At 43.7% G+C, this 19,370-nt stretch overlaps 1 long non-coding RNA gene across 1 annotated transcript in view; it reads left to right on the top strand.

Moving 5' to 3' along the window:
• The first annotated feature begins 8,600 nt into the window (after positions 1-8,600).
• The window catches only part of LOC134294482 (uncharacterized), a 41,852-nt gene continuing 31,082 nt past the window's right edge, over positions 8,601-19,370 (top strand). The window contains exon 1 of the long non-coding RNA XR_010001365.1: positions 8,601-8,765. This is a non-coding gene — a long non-coding RNA (uncharacterized LOC134294482). The remainder of the gene's footprint in view (positions 8,766-19,370) is intronic.

Here is a 19,370-nt window from a genome sequence, read left to right as displayed (position 1 = left end):
GGCCAAGTCTTTCCAAATACTGTATTTACTTGAGTATAAGCCTAGTTTTTCAGCCCTTTTTTTAAGACTGAAAAAGCCCCCCTCGGCTTATACTCGAGTGAGGGTCCTGGTTGGCTTATAATTGGGTCAGCTTATACTCGAGAATATATGGTACATTTCTTATTTTTCTCTATTATTATTGGTATTATTACATTTATTGTTTTCTCTATTATTATTGGTATTATTGCATTTATTATTTTCTCTATTATTTTCTCTACTATTACTCTATTTTTATTACTATTAATACATTCCTTATTTCACACTGATCTTATTATTATTGCATTTATTATTTTACTCTATTTATTACATGTATTATTTTCCTGTATTTATAATAATTATTATTATTACATGTATTATTTTACTCTATTATTATTAAAAGGATACATGAGCACATTTACATTGAAGAAGATGAGAATAATGATTTAATCAGAGTTGGACAGTCTTATCTTAAATTTGAGCTTAAAACATTTAACCTCCTGATGCCTCAATTAATGTAATTTTATTGGTTCCTATTTTTATTTCTGAAATTTACCACTCTCGGCTTATACTTGAGTCAATGTTTTCCCAGTTTTTTTGTGGTAAAATTAGGTGCCTCGGCTTATATTCGGGTCAGCTTATACTCGAGTATATATGGGTACTACTACTGTACTACTAGTGCTAATGCTAATGCTAATAATAATAATAGTATCATGTGCTTCTCTTTATGGCTCAAGGCAGGATACAATGGGGTTAAGACAGAGAAATAAATTACAAGACTATATATATATATACACACACACACACACACACACACACACACACACACATATACATATACACACATACATACACACACACTTAAAATTTGCTGGTAAAATGCAAGTTAAGACTCATAATGCCTCCACCTTCTCAACTCCTCAACAGATGGCAGTCCTGGTGTGTGGCAAGTACTGGCTTGTTCAGTAGACATTCCTCTACAGTTAGTTCCATTTGGCGGGAAGCCTTAGCATTGAACGGTTGGGTTATTAAAGTGTGAAGTATGGAACCATGCGCAGACGGTCGGTGCAGTCATTGAATTCTTGACAGCAGAAGGTGTCACCCCAAAGAAAATTCATCCGAGAATGCCAGCTGTTTATGAGGATTGTGTTGATGTGAGTCCTGTGCATCGTTGGGCGAGTAAGTTTAAAGATGTTGAGGAAGGAACATCTGACTTGCGTGACAAAGAATTGGTCGTCCTGTGACGGCAACCACCAAGTTTCACAAGCAAAAGGTTAACAGATTGATTCAGGACGATCATCGCATCACTCAGAGAGAAATTTCAAGCATAATCAGCATTTCACATTATTGCTTTGCTTTGCTATTGGAAGATCTGTGCACAGTGGGTCCTGTGAGACACCGGTTGCAGAAACAGAGTGTCAACTTCTTCCGTGACGGCTTCAGAAAACTTGTTCATCGTTGGCAGAAATGTATCCAATGGTCTGGTGATGATGTGGAAAAGTGAATAGTGGTAGTTAAAGTGAATAAAGTGAATAGTGGTAGTTAAAGAGCACGTTCTAAGGATTATTTCTGCGTTTGATTTATTAAAATATTCCTATCCAAACCCAAGTAACGGAGGCATTACTTTTAATTCAACTCTTGTGTGTGTGCGTATGTATATATATGTGTGTGTGTGTGTGTGTGTGTGTATATGTGTATATATATATATATATATATATATATATATATATATATATATATGAAATGGAAGCTGTGCAGCCTCCAATATTGACATTTTGGAGAACTCACCAAGGAGGTTCGTCCTGCAAGGCTTCTTCCAGAGCATCTATTATATATTATATTATATTATATTATATTATATTATATTATATTATATTATATTATATTATATTATATTATATCATATCATATCATATCATTGTATAATATTGTATTATTATTATATGATTATGTTGTAGTATATGTATGTGTATTAGGCATGTCCGATCGATGAAAAAAAGTTTCAATTCTTGTTTCTAAAGTAGGGGGCCCTGGCGCTTCGATATAGAAAGCATTTCCGATTTTTTCACCCAAAAATTTCGGATATTTCCGAAAATTCGTAATGATTCTAAATGTTTCTAAAATGGTGGACGCGCATGCGCAATTGCTACACATCGGCCTTGTATGGCAATCTTCCATGTGGACGCAGAGGACGTTAGCCTCCACCTTTGCGTCCATCGTGGAAGCTTCTGATTGGCCGGGGAGCGGCAGCCATGTTAGGCTGCACTAAGCTCCCATTCAAGGTAGGTTGCAGAAACATTTTTTTAAAAATATTTTTTAAAAAATTTTTTTGGGGGGGGGGAATTAACGAAACATTAAGAGACAATTAGAGAATGGGCCAACAATGGTTCGAATTACATTGCTGATTGCATTGTGAGACAATGTCTCGGAATGCGTATCAAAAAGTGAGAACAATCTGAAATAATTCCGATATACGATTCAAAACGATTTTTTGGGCATGTCTAATGTGTATATATATATATATGTGTGTGTGTGTGTGTGTGTATGTATGTATGTATATATACACACACACACACACATGCACACATATATACATACATATATTCCTTTAAATAATATATATATGAAATTGAACCTGTGCTGCCTCCTATATTGACATTTTGGAGAACTCACCAAGAAGGTTCGTCCTGCAAGGCTTCTTCCAGAGCATCTATTATATTATATTATATTATATCTATATATATATAAAAGGGTAATGAAATTTCGGCCTAGGACAAAACAACAAAATTACACATCCCAGAAACACTAAACTTGGCAGCACAACACCTCATCCATGCCTCTACGTTCATACAACAAAAAGAAAAGAAAAATAAAGTCCTAATTAGAGGGAGAGGAATAATTGTTTTTATCCAATTGCTGCCAGTTAGAAGGCTAAGTTCCGCATACTTGGTCTCCTAGCAACCCACTCAGCCCAGGGGACAGGCAGAGTTAGGCCTCACTTAGGCCTCTTCCACACTGCCTATAAAATACAGATTATCTGATTTGAACTGGATTATATGGCAGTGTAGACTCAAGCCCCTTCCACACAGCTATATAACCCATTTATAATGAACTTAATGTCAGGGGAAAACCTTTACCCTTTACCTTAACTACCACCAATTCCTCAATACTTTATTTCCCATACCACCAGACTTCGCCACAGCAACACGTGGCCGGGCAAAGCTAGTTATATTATATTATTGTATTGTATTATTATTACATGATTGTATTGTAGTATATATATGTGTATATATGTGTGTCTGTATTTATATATACATACGTTCTTTTAAATAATAATATATATATGAAATTAAACCTGTGCTGGCTCCAATACTAATGTTTTGGAGAACTCATCAAAGCGTTGACTAAGGGGTTGGTCCTGAATACATCCTTCCATAACATCCATTATATTAATTATATTATATTAAACTAGCTGTGCCCAGCCACGCGTTGCTGTGGCGAAGTATGATGGTATGGGAAATAGTCAAGATAATCCAGTTCAAAGCAGATAAAATAAGATTATAAATGGGTTATATAGCTGTGTGGAAGGGCCTTGAATCTACATTGCCATATGATCCAGTTAAAATAAGATAATCTGTATCTTATAGGTAGTGTGGAAGAGGCCTAAGTGAGGCCTAACTCTGCCTGTCCTTATATGACCTTATATTGTGAGCAAAGAGCAAATGTCAGGCAGAACATGTCCTGTCAACACTTTCATGGAAAAACAAGATTTTTGAGTAAGGGTCATCTAGGTAAGGGATTATTAGGGTCTTTAAATAAAATATTCAAGAGCTGCTACATTAATAATACCAATAAAATAGAGAAAAATAATAAATGTAATACTAACAATAATAATAGAGTGAAATAATAAATGTATTATTATTAATAAAAATAGAGTAAAATAAATGTAATACTAACAATAATAATAGAGTAAAATAATAAATGTAATAATACCAATAAAAATAGAGAAAAATAATAAATGTAATACTAACAATAATAATAGAGTGAAATAATAAATGTATTATTAATAATAAAAATAGAGTAAAATAAATGTAATACTAACAATAACAATAGAGTAAAATAATAAATGTAATAATACCAATAAAAATAGAGAAAAATAATAAATGTAATACTAACAATAATCATAGAGTGAAATAATAAATGTATTATTAATAATAAAATAGAGTAAAATAAATGCAATACTAACAATAATAGAGTAAAATAATAAATGTAATAATACCAATAAAAATAGAGAAATAAATAAATGTAATACTAACAATAATATTAGAGTGAAATAATAAATGTATTATTAATAATAAAAATAGAGTAAAATAAATGCAATACTAACAATAATAGAGTAAAATAATAAATGTAATAATACCAATAAAAATAGAGAAAAATAGTAAATGTACCATATATACTCGAGTATAAGCCGAGAGGGGCTTTTTCAGTCCTAAAAAACGGGCTGAAAAGCTAGGCTTATACTTGAGTATATAGTCTGCTAATTTTTATCTCTTGAGAGCATGATTTAAACCAAGATGTCTTTGTGTTTTGGGCTGAAATATCACTCCTGAAACTCTGCTGTATGTTTTCTGTGCATTGGCATATCTTTGTCCCTAACAATTCAAAGAGATATCTAGGTATATCAGTCTAACAACCGAGAAACCTAAGTTCCTTGCATGAATGTTGCCCATTGTGTGAGCCGCCCTGAGTCCCTCCGGGTGAGAAGGGCGGGATATAAATGCTGGGAATAAATAAATAAATACTAGTGGATATTTTACCACTAAGGAGAAGGTTGACTCACGCGAGTTTTTAACTTTTCTCGATGGGTGGTGAATGCCATTTTCCAAAAGGTTATGGAGATTTCTATTTCCCAAAAGGTTATGATTTCAAACAAGATTGAGTCAGGAACTATAAGGCAACTGGGACTATCATATTTTTATTAGTGACTCTGAATATGATTTTCCTGCTTCTTGGCACAATGGGGATGGACTGGATCTTCCTACAAGGATCTTCCAACTATATGATTCTATGACTTAAGTATAAAGAAGAGACACGAAAACTTTAGAGGAGGAAACATGTTGTGTTTACAAAGCTGGGAAGCATCAAACAACACAGGATCAAGAGGTACAAACTATTTTTTCAGAGACTTGAAATGGAATCAAATTATGGGATTCCACCTAAACGCTACGAAGAACTTCAGGATCTATGAGACAATGGAGCAAGCTTCTTCAGAGTCGTTCTTTGGAGGTCTTCTCGAGGAGGCTGGATATGGATCTTGGATTTGTTGACCTTCTAAGGGGGTCGGGTCAGATCGTGGGTCACGTGGTGGGACATCGACCGGGTCAAGATCTCCCTGCAAGGTCTAGTCGTGGGACATGGGGTGGTCGTCGGAAAAGATCTCTGCGATATCTCCAATGATCTTCTTGTGGTGGTTGAGGAAATGTTCTATTTTGTCGAACAGGCCTCGCTTGACTCTCCAGGGCTCCTACGGACAGCAAAACAACAAACAACAAGGAGTGAGTACGGGGTGAAGTGTCCTTAGAACTACGGGTTTATTAGTCAAAGCAGAAGGAGCGCCATCAACTAGGAATGTTTAGAGCAGCGGTTCACAGAGTGTGCTCTGGGGAGCCTTTTGTGAAGCTAAAGTTTCTTGTAGAAATCTATATATATAAAAGAGTAATGAAATTTTGGCCTAGGACAAAACAACAAAACTACACATCCCAGAAACACTAAACTTGGCAGCACAACCCCTCATCCATGCCTCTGGGTTGATACAACAAAAAGAAAAGAAAAATAAAGTCCTAATTAGAGGGAGAGGAATGATTGTTTTTTATCCAATTGCTGCCAGTTAGAAGGTTAAGCTCCGCCCACTTGGTCTCCTAGCAACCAACTCACCCCAGGGGACAGGAAGAGTTAGGCCTCACTTAGGCCTCTTCCACACTACCTATAAAATACAGATTATCTGATTTTAACTGGTTTAGCTGTTCCACACAGCTATATAACCCATTTATAATTTTATATTATCTGCTTTCAACTGGATTATCTTGACTCCACACTGCCGTATAATCCACTTCAGTGTGCATTTTATACAGCTGTGTAGAAGGGGCCTCATAGAAGGGGGCTTAATGTCGGGGTAAAACCTTTTACCCTTTACCTTAACTACCACCAATTCCTCAATACTTTATTTCCCATTCCACCAGACTTTGCCACAGCAACGCGTGGCCGGGCACAGCTAGTTATATTATATATCATCTATACACATATTATATATTCATAGGGGGTTTTTTGATGGAAAGATATAGATTGGATGACTATGTCTTTTGTGGCCAAATTTGGTGTGATTTGGTCCAGTGGTTTTGTTGTTTACTCCATGGGAATTATGCACATTACATGTGTGTGTGTGTGTGTGTATCTATATATATAAAAGGGTAATGAAATTTCGGCCCAGGACAAACAACAAAACTACACATCCCAGAAACACTAATCTTGGCAGCACAACCCCTCATCCATGCCTCTACGTTCATACAACAAAAAGAAAAGAAAAATAATTAGAGGGAGAGGAATAATTGTTTTTATCCAAGTGCTACCAGTTAGAAGGCTAAGCTCCGCCCACTTGGTCTCCCAGCAATCCACTCAGCCCAGGGGACAGGCAGAGTTAGGCCTCACTTAGGCCTCTTCCACACTACCTATAAAATACAGATTATCTGATTTTAACTGGATTATATGGCAGTGTAGACTCAAGGCCCTTCCACACAGCTATATAACCCATTTATAATGGACTTAATGTCAGGGGAAAACCTTTACCCTTTAACTTAACTACCACCAATTCCTCAATACTTTCTTTCCCATACCACCATACTTCGCCACAGCAACGCGTGGCCGGGCACAGCTAGTATATATTATATTATATTATATTATATTATATTATATTATATTATATTATATTATATTATATTATATTATAACTATACACATGATAACAGTGAAAATACGTATGTGTATGTGGCCGGGGTGTCCACTTACTTCCATGAACAGCTCTAGCTCCCACTACACAGGAGACACCAATGGCCCTCCCTCCAATGACATTGCAGGTTATGGCGAGCGCCGTGAAAATGTCCAAAAGCCCTGACAATGTCCTCCATAGACACCACACTGCTCACCACCCATACTGGAACAATTTCATCCTAGATTTTCTGTTTTTCCTCCACCACAGGCATCCCAATGTTTCTGACTCTCCATTGGTGTGGAATTTGCATGACCCCACCCACTGCCTCTCCCTTAACCCTTTCCTTTTCTATGCCACGCAGCAAACAGAGGAATCGATCAGCAACTGTACATACAAGAGAGAGAGCTTTGGGGAGAATTCACCATGATTTATAGGGGTTGTAGGGACTGGGATGTATAGTTCACCTGCAATCAATGAGCAGTCTAAACTCCACCAAGGATGGAATTGGACCACACTTTGCAAACAGAGACCCCATGACCAACAAAAAGTACTGGAGGTCTTTGGGGAAAATTCACCTTGATTTGGGGGAGTTTAGTTCACCTACATCCAGAGAGCACTGTGAAGCCAAACACTGATGGATCTGGACCAAACTTGGCACACATTCCTGATATGCCAACATTTGATCACTGGAGGGGTTTGGCTTAGGGTTGGGGAAGGACCTTCCTTTCTGGGAACTGTAGTTCACCCACAGCCAGAGAAACTGTGACCTCCACTGATGACTGACCTGGACCAAACTTGGCACCCAGGACCCCCAGGACTAACTCAACCTACTGGAGCAGTTGGAGGGGACTGACTCACCATGGTGGGAGTTGTAGTTCACCCTACATCCAGAGAGGACACTCAACCCCATTGATGATGCATCTAGAGCAAACTTGCCCAGCATCACAAACTTATGGACAAATTTGGATCCTGTGATTAGCATCCCTCACGAATACCAGTATCTTTGTAAGGGGGAGATGTCTACGTTCCTCACTTACCTCCTCGCCTTGGTCTTCACCCATAGCTCCACATGTCCCGTCAATGCCAGTCATGGACCAGATCAGCAACATGATGGCAACCAAGCCGGAGGAGACCTTCATGGTGGGTCACCACAGTGATGTTCTCTTGGGTCAACTGCGAATGCAAGATGTTCCTCAAGTCAATAGTGGTTTCTGCCCTCCTTAGATATATATATATTCTTTCCTGACCAAGGAAGGATGCCAATCTATTTCCATCAAATGTTTGAATGGCAATGGAGCAGAAAAGGAGACTTAATGGGTACCCAGATTTCCATTGCGTTGGCCAACCTATTCCCTTCTGCTTGGCCAGGAATGGAAGATCTTGAGATTTTTACAGCCCCGTGGACAATTATAATGGGCCTTTGTGCTTGAGCTTCTTCAGGGTTGAAGGACCTGGAAAGGAAAGTCAAGGACCACTAAGCAGGGGCGAGGCACGGCGTACCCAATACGTTCCGCCCTGGTCAAGGGCAGATTCATGATGTTCCTCACAAGGTGGACCTTGGAACGGGAGTTGTTTCCCAGTTTCCTGCTGAGAGGTCTATATAAAGATGGCCAAAGCGACCCTCGCCAGTGGAGAAGGTCCAAGGATTGGGAAGACCCTCGCCGTCAAAGCCGCCATGCCGTTCTCGGCCACTTCCCTCGCTGTTCTTCTCCTGATCTGGTCTGTGATCACTGTAGAAGAGACCTGGGCTGAGGACACTTCGGTGAGTATGTTTTCCCTTTCCACGCAAAGTCTCAAAATGTGTATTGCATTATACAAAGTGTTCACAAATATTTATTTACTAGCTTGGGGACCCGGCGGTGGCCGGGTTATTAGAAGAAGACGCTGTTTGTTTTGGGATGTTATGAAATATCACTTAAGTTTGGTCCAGATCCGTCGTTGGCTGGGTCCGGTGCTGTCTGGATGAGGGTGAACTACAACTTCTAGATTCCCAGGACAATCACCCCCAAAGCAGGCCTGTATGCACAATTGGCCATGTTGGATCTGTTTCTCAAATGTGGTCCACATCTGATGTCAGCAGGGTTCAGTACATTCTGGATGCAGGTGAACTATAAGTCCCAAAATCAAGGTCCATTCCCTTAACCCCTGCAATATGTTTAGTTAGTCATGGGGCTCCTCTGTGGCAAGTTTGGTCCAGATCTGTCATCGACTGGGTTCATGCTGTCTGTATAAGGGTGAACTACAGCTCCTAGAGACAAAGGTCAGTCACCTCAAAACACTGCCTGTATGCACAGTTGGGCATGATGGGGCTGTGTAGCAAGTTTGGTCCAGATCTGAAGTCGGCTGGGTTCAGTGCTGTCTGTATAAAGGTGAACTGCAACTCCCAGAGCAAGAAGTGAGTGAAGCTATTTGGTCCACCCTCCCCCAATTTGCCCCAGGGCGGAAAGGGGTTCATGGGGGTTCTGTGGGCCAAGTTTGGTCCAGTTCTGTCACTAGTGGGCATCGCAGTGGCTTCTGGGAGTCGTAGCAATTGAAAGTACTACAAATCCCATCACCCATGGACCATCGTACCACAAATGGCACCAGGCGTCTGTGCCATGTACCTCTATTCCCCTGCCTCTGTGCTTGTTTAATCAGTTAACATGCACACTTTGCTGCGCTTCCCTGCTCTTCCTCTGCCTCTGTGCTTGTTTAATCAGTTAATATGCACACTTTGCTGCGCTTCCCTGCTCTTCCCCTGCCTCTGTGCTTGTTTAATCAGTTAACATGCACACTTTGCTGCGCTTCCCTGCTCTTCCTCTGCCTCTGTGCTTGTTTAATCAGTTAACATGCACACTTTGCTGCGCTTCCCTGCTCTTCCTCTGCCTCTGTGCTTGTTTAATCAGTTAACATGCACACTTTGCTGCGCTTCCCTGCTCTTCCTCTGCCTCTGTGCTTGTTTAATCAGTTAACATGCACACTTTGCTGCGCTTCCCTGCTCTTCCCCTGCCTCTGTGCTTGTTTAATCAGTTAACATGCACACTTTGCTGCGCTTCCCTGCTCTTCCCCTGCCTCTGTGCTTGTTTAATCAGTTAACATGCACACTTTGCTGCGCTTCCCTGCTCTTCCCCTGCCTCTGTGCTTGTTTAATCAGTTAACATGCACACTTTGCTGCGCTTCCCTGCTCTTCCCCTGCCTCTGTGCTTGTTTAATCAGTTAACATGCACACTTTGCTGCGCTTCCCTGCTCTTCCTCTGCCTCTGTGCTTGTTTAATCAGTTAACATGCACACTTTGCTGCGCTTCCCTGCTCTTCCCCTGCCTCTGTGCTTGTTTAATCAGTTAACATGCACACTTTGCTGCGCTTCCCTGCTCTTCCTCTGCCTCTGTGCTTGTTTAATCAGTTAACATGCACACTTTGCTGCGCTTCCCTGCTCTTCCTCTGCCTCTGTGCTTGTTTAATCAGTAAACATGCACACTTTGCTGCGCTTCCCTGCTCTTCCTCTGCCTCTGTGCTTGTTTAATCAGTTAACATGCACACTTTGCTGCGCTTCCCTGCTCTTCCTCTGCCTCTGTGCTTGTTTAATCAGTTAATATGCACACTTTGCTGCGCTTCCCTGCTCTTCCTCTGCCTCTGTGCTTGTTTAATCAGTTAACATGCACACTTTGCTGCGCTTCCCTGCTCTTCCCCTGCCTCTGTGCTTGTTTAATCAGTTAACATGCACACTTTGCTGCGCTTCCCTGCTCTTCCCCTGCCTCTGTGCTTGTTTAATCAGTTAACATGCACACTTTGCTGCGCTTCTCTGCTCTTCCCCTGCCTCTGTGCTTGTTTAATCAGTTAACATGCACACTTTGCTGCGCTTCTCTGCTCTTCCCCTGCCTCTGTGCTTGTTTAATCAGTTAACATGCACACTTTGCTGCGCTTCCCTGCTCTTCCTCTGCCTCTGTGCTTGTTTAATCAGTTAATATGCACACTTTGCTGCGCTTCCCTGCTCTTCCCCTGCCTCTGTGCTTGTTTAATCAGTTAACATGCACACTTTGCTGCGCTTCCCTGCTCTTCCTCTGCCTCTGTGCTTGTTTAATCAGTTAACATGCACACTTTGCTGCGCTTCCCTGCTCTTCCCCTGCCTCTGTGCTTGTTTAATCAGTTAACATGCACACTTTGCTGCGCTTCCCTGCTCTTCCTCTGCCTCTGTGCTTGTTTAATCAGTTAATATGCACACTTTGCTGCGCTTCCCTGCTCTTCCTCTGCCTCTGTGCTTGTTTAATCAGTTAACATGCACACTTTGCTGCGCTTCCCTGCTCTTCCTCTGCCTCTGTGCTTGTTTAATCAGTTAATATGCACACTTTGCTGCGCTTCCCTGCTCTTCCTCTGCCTCTGTGCTTGTTTAATCAGTAAATATGCACACTTTGCTGCGCTTCCCTGCTCTTCCCCTGCCTCTGTGCTTGTTTAATCAGTTAACATGCACACTTTGCTGCGCTTCCCTGCTCTTCCTCTGCCTCTGTGCTTGTTTAATCAGTTAATATGCACACTTTGCTGCGCTTCCCTGCTCTTCCTCTGCCTCTGTGCTTGTTTAATCAGTTAATATGCACACTTTGCTGCGCTTCCCTGCTCTTCCTCTGCCTCTGTGCTTGTTTAATCAGTTAATATGCACACTTTGCTGCGCTTCCCTGCTCTTCCCCTGCCTCTGTGCTTGTTTAATCAGTTAACATGCACACTTTGCTGCGCTTCCCTGCTCTTCCTCTGCCTCTGTGCTTGTTTAATCAGTTAACATGCACACTTTGCTGCGCTTCCCTGCTCTTCCTCTGACTCTGTGCTTGTTTAATCAGTTAATATGCACACTTTGCTGCGCTTCCCTGCTCTTCCTCTGCCTCTGTGCTTGTTTAATCAGTTAACATGCACACTTTGCTGCGCTTCCCTGCTCTTCCCCTGCCTCTGTGCTTGTTTAATCAGTTAACATACACACTTTGCTGCGCTTCCCTGCTCTTCCCCTGCCTCTGTGCTTGTTTAATCAGTTAACATGCACACTTTGCTGCGCTTCTCTGCTCTTCCCCTGCCTCTGTGCTTGTTTAATCAGTTAACATGCACACTTTGCTGCGCTTCCCTGCTCTTCCCCTGCCTCTGTGCTTGTTTAATCAGTTAACATGCACACTTTGCTGCGCTTCCCTGCTCTTCCCCTGCCTCTGTGCTTGTTTAATCAGTTAACATGCACACTTTGCTGCGCTTCTCTGCTCCTCCTCTGCCTCTGTGCTTGTTTAATCAGCTAACATGCACACTTTGCTGCGCTTCTCTGCTCTTCCCCTGCATCTGTGCTTGTTTAATCATTTAACATGCACACTTTGCTGCGCTTCTCTGCTCCTCCCCTGCCTCTGTGCTTGTTTAATCAGTTAACATGCACACTTTGCTGCGCTTCTCTGCTCTTCCTCTGCCTCTGTGCTTGTTTAATCAGTTAACATGCACACTTTGCTGCGCTTCCCTGCTCTTCCTCTGCCTCTGTGCTTGTTTAATCAGTTAACATGCACACTTTGCTGCGCTTCTCTGCTCTTCCCCTGCCTCTGTGCTTGTTTAATCAGTTAACATGCACACTTTGCTGCGCTTCCCTGCCCTTCCCCTGCCTCTGTGCTTGTTTAATCAGTTAACATGCACACTTTGCTGCACTTCTCTGCTCTTCCCCTGCCTCTGTGCTTGTTTAATCAGTTAACATGCACACTTTGCTGCGCTTCTCTGCTCCTCCCCTGCCTCTGTGCTTGTTTAATCAGTTAACATGCACACTTTGCTGCGCTTCCCTGCTCTTCCCCTGCCTCTGTGCTTGTTTAATCAGTTAACATGCACACTTTGCTGCGCTTCTCTGCTCTTCCTCTGCCTCTGTGCTTGTTTAATCAGTTAACATGCACACTTTGCTGCGCTTCCCTGCTCTTCCTCTGCCTCTGTGCTTGTTTAATCAGTTAACATGCACACTTTGCTGCGCTTCTCTGCTCTTCCTCTGCCTCTGTGCTTGTTTAATCAGTTAACATGCACACTTTGCTGCGCTTCCCTGCTCTTCCTCTGCCTCTGTGCTTGTTTAATCAGTTAATATGCACACTTTGCTGCGCTTCTCTGCTCTTCCTCTGCCTCTGTGCTTGTTTAATCAGTTAACATGCACACTTTGCTGCGCTTCTCTGCTCTTCCTCTGCCTCTGTGCTTGTTTAATCAGTTAACATGCACACTTTGCTGCGCTTCTCTGCTCTTCCCCTGCCTCTGTGCTTGTTTAATCAGTTAACATGCACACTTTGCTGGGCTTCCCTGCTCTTCCCCTGCCTCTGTGCTTGTTTAATCAGTTAATATGCACACTTTGCTGCGCTTCCCTGCTCTTCCCCTGCCTCTGTGCTTGTTTAATCAGTTAATATGCACACTTTGCTGCGCTTCCCTGCTCTACCCCTGCCTCTGTGCTTGTTTAATCAGTTAACATGCACACTTTGCTGCGCTTCCCTGCTCTTCCCCTGCCTCTGTGCTTGTTTAATCAGTTAATATGCACACTTTGCTGTGCTTCCCTGCTCTTCCTCTGCCTCTGTGCTTGTTTAATCAGTTAACATGCACACTTTGCTGCGCTTCCCTGCTCTTCCTCTGCCTCTGTGCTTGTTTAATCAGTTAACATGCACACTTTGCTGCGCTTCCCTGCTCTTCCCCTGCCTCTGTGCTTGTTTAATCAGTTAACATGCACACTTTGCTGCGCTTCCCTGCTCTTCCTCTGCCTCTGTGCTTGTTTAATCAGTTAACATGCACACTTTGCTGCGCTTCCCTGCTCTTCCTCTGCCTCTGTGCTTGTTTAATCAGTTAACATGCACACTTTGCTGCGCTTCCCTGCTCTTCCCCTGCCTCTGTGCTTGTTTAATCAGTTAACATGCACACTTTGCTGCGCTTCCCTGCTCTTCCTCTGCCTCTGTGCTTGTTTAATCAGTTAACATGCACACTTTGCTGCGCTTCCCTGCTCTTCCTCTGCCTCTGTGCTTGTTTAATCAGTTAACATGCACACTTTGCTGCGCTTCCCTGCTCTTCCCCTGCCTCTGTGCTTGTTTAATCAGTTAACATGCACACTTTGCTGCGCTTCCCTGCTCTTCCTCTGCCTCTGTGCTTGTTTAATCAGTTAACATGCACACTTTGCTGCGCTTCCCTGCTCTTCCTCTGCCTCTGTGCTTGTTTAATCAGTTAACATGCACACTTTGCTGCGCTTCCCTGCTCTTCCTCTGCCTCTGTGCTTGTTTAATCAGTTAATATGCACACTTTGCTGCGCTTCCCTGCTCTTCCCCTGCCTCTGTGCTTGTTTAATCAGTTAACATGCACACTTTGCTGCGCTTCCCTGCTCTTCCTCTGCCTCTGTGCTTGTTTAATCAGTTAACATGCACACTTTGCTGCGCTTCCCTGCTCTTCCTCTGCCTCTGTGCTTGTTTAATCAGTTAATATGCACACTTTGCTGCGCTTCCCTGCCCTTCCCCTGCCTCTGTGCTTGTTTAATCAGTTAATATGCACACTTTGCTGCGCTTCCCTGCTCTTCCTCTGCCTCTGTGCTTGTTTAATCAGTTAATATGCACACTTTGCTGTGCTTCTCTGCTCTTCCTCTGCCTCTGTGCTTGTTTAATCAGTTAACATGCACACTTTGCTACGCTTCCCTGCTCCTCCTCTGCCTCTGTGCTTGTTTAATCAGTTAATATGCACACTTTGCTGCGCTTCTCTGCTCCTCCCCTGCCTCTGTGCTTGTTTAATCAGTTAACATGCACACTTTGCTGCGCTTCTCTGCTCCTCCTCTGCCTCTGTGCTTGTTTAATCAGCTAACATGCACACTTTGCTGCGCTTCTCTGCTCTTCCCCTGCCTCTGTGCTTGTTTAATCAGTTAACATGCACACTTTGCTGCGCTTCCCTGCTCTTCCCCTGCCTCTGTGCTTGTTTAATCAGTTAACATGCACACTTTGCTGCGCTTCCCTGCTCTTCCTCTGCCTCTGTGCTTGTTTAATCAGTTAACATGCACACTTTGCTGCGCTTCCCTGGTCTTCCTCTGCCTCTGTGCTTGTTTAATCAGTTAACATGCACACTTTGCTGCGCTTCTCTGCTCTTCCCCTGCCTCTGTGCTTGTTTAATCAGTTAACATGCACACTTTGCTGCGCTTCCCTGCTCTTCCCCTGCCTCTGTGCTTGTTTAATCAGTTAACATGCACACTTTGCTGCGCTTCCCTGCTCTTCCTCTGCCTCTGTGCTTGTTTAATCAGTTAACATGCACACTTTGCTGCGCTTCCCTGCTCTTCCCCTGCCTCTGTGCTTGTTTAATCAGTTAACATGCACACTTTGCTGCGCTTCCCTGCTCTTCCTCTGCCTCTGTGCTTGTTTAATCAGTTAACATGCACACTTTGCTGCGCTTCCCTGGTCTTCCTCTGCCTCTGTGCTTGTTTAATCAGTTAACATGCACACTTTGCTGCGCTTCTCTGCTCTTCCCCTGCCTCTGTGCTTGTTTAATCAGTTAACATGCACACTTTGCTGCGCTTCCCTGCTCTTCCCCTGCCTCTGTGCTTGTTTAATCAGTTAACATGCACACTTTGCTGCGCTTCCCTGCTCTTCCTCTGCCTCTGTGCTTGTTTAATCAGTTAACATGCACACTTTGCTGCGCTTCCCTGCTCTTCCCCTGCCTCTGTGCTTGTTTAATCAGTTAACATGCACACTTTGCTGCGCTTCCCTGCTCCTCCTCTGCCTCTGTGCTTGTTTAATCAGTTAATATGCACACTTTGCTGTGCTTCTCTGCTCCTCCTCTGTCTCTGTGCTTGTTTAATCAGTTAATATGCACACTTTGCTGTGCTTCTCTGCTCTTCCTCTGCCTCTGTGCTTGTTTAATCAGTTAATATGCACACTTTGCTACGCTTCCCTGCTCCTCCTCTGCCTCTGTGCTTGTTTAATCAGTTAATATGCACACTTTGCTGCGCTTCTCTGCTCCTCCCCTGCCTCTGTGCTTGTTTAATCAGTTAACATGCACACTTTGCTGCGCTTCTCTGCTCCTCCTCTGCCTCTGTGCTTGTTTAATCAGCTAACATGCACACTTTGCTGCGCTTCTCTGCTCTTCCCCTGCATCTGTGCTTGTTTAATCATTTAACATGCACACTTTGCTGCGCTTCTCTGCTCCTCCCCTGCCTCTGTGCTTGTTTAATCAGTTAACATGCACACTTTGCTGCGCTTCTCTGCTCTTCCTCTGCCTCTGTGCTTGTTTTATCAGTTAACATGCACACTTTGCTGCGCTTCCCTGCTCTTCCTCTGCCTCTGTGCTTGTTTAATCAGTTAACATGCACACTTTGCTGCGCTTCTCTGCTCTTCCCCTGCCTCTGTGCTTGTTTAATCAGTTAACATGCACACTTTGCTGCGCTTCCCTGCTCTTCCCCTGCCTCTGTGCTTGTTTAATCAGTTAACATGCACACTTTGCTGCACTTCTCTGCTCTTCCCCTGCCTCTGTGCTTGTTTAATCAGTTAACATGCACACTTTGCTGCGCTTCTCTGCTCCTCCCCTGCCTCTGTGCTTGTTTAATCAGTTAACATGCACACTTTGCTGCGCTTCCCTGCTCTTCCCCTGCCTCTGTGCTTGTTTAATCAGTTAACATGCACACTTTGCTGCGCTTCTCTGCTCTTCCTCTGCCTCTGTGCTTGTTTAATCAGTTAACATGCACACTTTGCTGCGCTTCCCTGCTCTTCCTCTGCCTCTGTGCTTGTTTAATCAGTTAACATGCACACTTTGCTGCGCTTCTCTGCTCTTCCTCTGCCTCTGTGCTTGTTTAATCAGTTAACATGCACACTTTGCTGCGCTTCCCTGCTCTTCCTCTGCCTCTGTGCTTGTTTAATCAGTTAATATGCACACTTTGCTGCGCTTCTCTGCTCTTCCTCTGCCTCTGTGCTTGTTTAATCAGTTAACATGCACACTTTGCTGCGCTTCTCTGCTCTTCCTCTGCCTCTGTGCTTGTTTAATCAGTTAACATGCACACTTTGCTGCGCTTCTCTGCTCTTCCCCTGCCTCTGTGCTTGTTTAATCAGTTAACATGCACACTTTGCTGGGCTTCCCTGCTCTTCCCCTGCCTCTGTGCTTGTTTAATCAGTTAATATGCACACTTTGCTGCGCTTCCCTGCTCTTCCCCTGCCTCTGTGCTTGTTTAATCAGTTAATATGCACACTTTGCTGCGCTTCCCTGCTCTACCCCTGCCTCTGTGCTTGTTTAATCAGTTAACATGCACACTTTGCTGCGCTTCCCTGCTCTTCCCCTGCCTCTGTGCTTGTTTAATCAGTTAATATGCACACTTTGCTGTGCTTCCCTGCTCTTCCTCTGCCTCTGTGCTTGTTTAATCAGTTAACATGCACACTTTGCTGCGCTTCCCTGCTCTTCCTCTGCCTCTGTGCTTGTTTAATCAGTTAACATGCACACTTTGCTGCGCTTCCCTGCTCTTCCCCTGCCTCTGTGCTTGTTTAATCAGTTAACATGCACACTTTGCTGCGCTTCCCTGCTCTTCCTCTGCCTCTGTGCTTGTTTAATCAGTTAACATGCACACTTTGCTGCGCTTCCCTGCTCTTCCTCTGCCTCTGTGCTTGTTTAATCAGTTAACATGCACACTTTGCTGCGCTTCCCTGCTCTTCCCCTGCCTCTGTGCTTGTTTAATCAGTTAACATGCACACTTTGCTGCGCTTCCCTGCTCTTCCTCTGCCTCTGTGCTTGTTTAATCAGTTAACATGCACACTTTGCTGCGCTTCCCTGCTCTTCCTCTGCCTCTGTGCTTGTTTAATCAGTTAACATGCACACTTTGCTGCGCTTCCCTGCTCTTCCCCTGCCTCTGTGCTTGTTTAATCAGTTAACATGCACACTTTGCTGCGCTTCCCTGCTCTTCCTCTGCCTCTGTGCTTGTTTAATCAGTTAACATGCACACTTTGCTGCGCTTCCCTGCTCTTCCTCTGCCTCTGTGCTTGTTTAATCAGTTAACATGCACACTTTGCTGCGCTTCCCTGCTCTTCCTCTGCCTCTGTGCTTGTTTAATCAGTTAATATGCACACTTTGCTGCGCTTCCCTGCTCTTCCCCTGCCTCTGTGCTTGTTTAATCAGTTAACATGCACACTTTGCTGCGCTTCCCTGCTCTTCCTCTGCCTCTGTGCTTGTTTAATCAGTTAACATGCACACTTTGCTGCGCTTCCCTGCTCTTCCTCTGCCTCTGTGCTTGTTTAATCAGTTAATATGCACACTTTGCTGCGCTTCCCTGCCCTTCCCCTGCCTCTGTGCTTGTTTAATCAGTTAATATGCACACTTTGCTGCGCTTCCCTGCTCTTCCTCTGCCTCTGTGCTTGTTTAATCAGTTAATATGCACACTTTGCTGTGCTTCTCTGCTCTTCCTCTGCCTCTGTGCTTGTTTAATCAGTTAATATGCACACTTTGCTACGCTTCCCTGCTCCTCCTCTGCCTCTGTGCTTGTTTAATCAGTTAATATGCACACTTTGCTGCGCTTCTCTGCTCCTCCCCTGCCTCTGTGCTTGTTTAATCAGTTAACATGCACACTTTGCTGCGCTTCTCTGCTCCTCCTCTGCCTCTGTGCTTGTTTAATCAGCTAACATGCACACTTTGCTGCGCTTCTCTGCTCTTCCCCTGCATCTGTGCTTGTTTAATCATTTAACATGCACACTTTGCTGCGCTTCTCTGCTCTTCCCCTGCCTCTGTGCTTGTTTAATCAGTGAACATGCACACTTTGCTGCGCTTCTCTGCTCTTCCTCTGCCTCTGTGCTTGTTTAATCAGTTAACATGCACACTTTGCTGCGCTTCCCTGCTCTTCCTCTGCCTCTGTGCTTGTTTAATCAGTTAACATGCACACTTTGCTGCGCTTCTCTGCTCTTCCCCTGCCTCTGTGCTTGTTTAATCAGTTAACATGCACACTTTGCTGCGCTTCCCTGCTCTTCCCCTGCCTCTGTGCTTGTTTAATCAGTTAACATGCACACTTTGCTGCGCTTCTCTGCTCTTCCTCTGCCTCTGTGCTTGTTTAATCAGTTAACATGCACACTTTGCTGCGCTTCTCTGCTCCTCCCCTGCCTCTGTGCTTGTTTAATCAGTTAATATGCACACTTTGCTGCGCTTCCCTGCTCTTCCTCTGCCTCTGTGCTTGTTTAATCAGTTAACATGCACACTTTGCTGCGCTTCCCTGCTCTTCCCCTGCCTCTGTGCTTGTTTAATCAGTTAACATGCACACTTTGCTGCGCTTCCCTGCTCTTCCCCTGCCTCTGTGCTTGTTTAATCAGTTAACATGCACACTTTGCTGCGCTTCTCTGCTCTTCCCCTGCCTCTGTGCTTGTTTAATCAGTTAACATGCACACTTTGCTGCGCTTCTCTGCTCTTCCCCTGCCTCTGTGCTTGTTTAA

This window comes from Anolis carolinensis, unplaced genomic scaffold (assembly GCF_035594765.1).
Source record: "Anolis carolinensis isolate JA03-04 unplaced genomic scaffold, rAnoCar3.1.pri scaffold_15, whole genome shotgun sequence".
Classification (NCBI taxonomy): Eukaryota; Metazoa; Chordata; class Lepidosauria; order Squamata; family Dactyloidae; genus Anolis; species Anolis carolinensis.
This window is presented reverse-complemented; position numbering and strand designations above follow the sequence as displayed.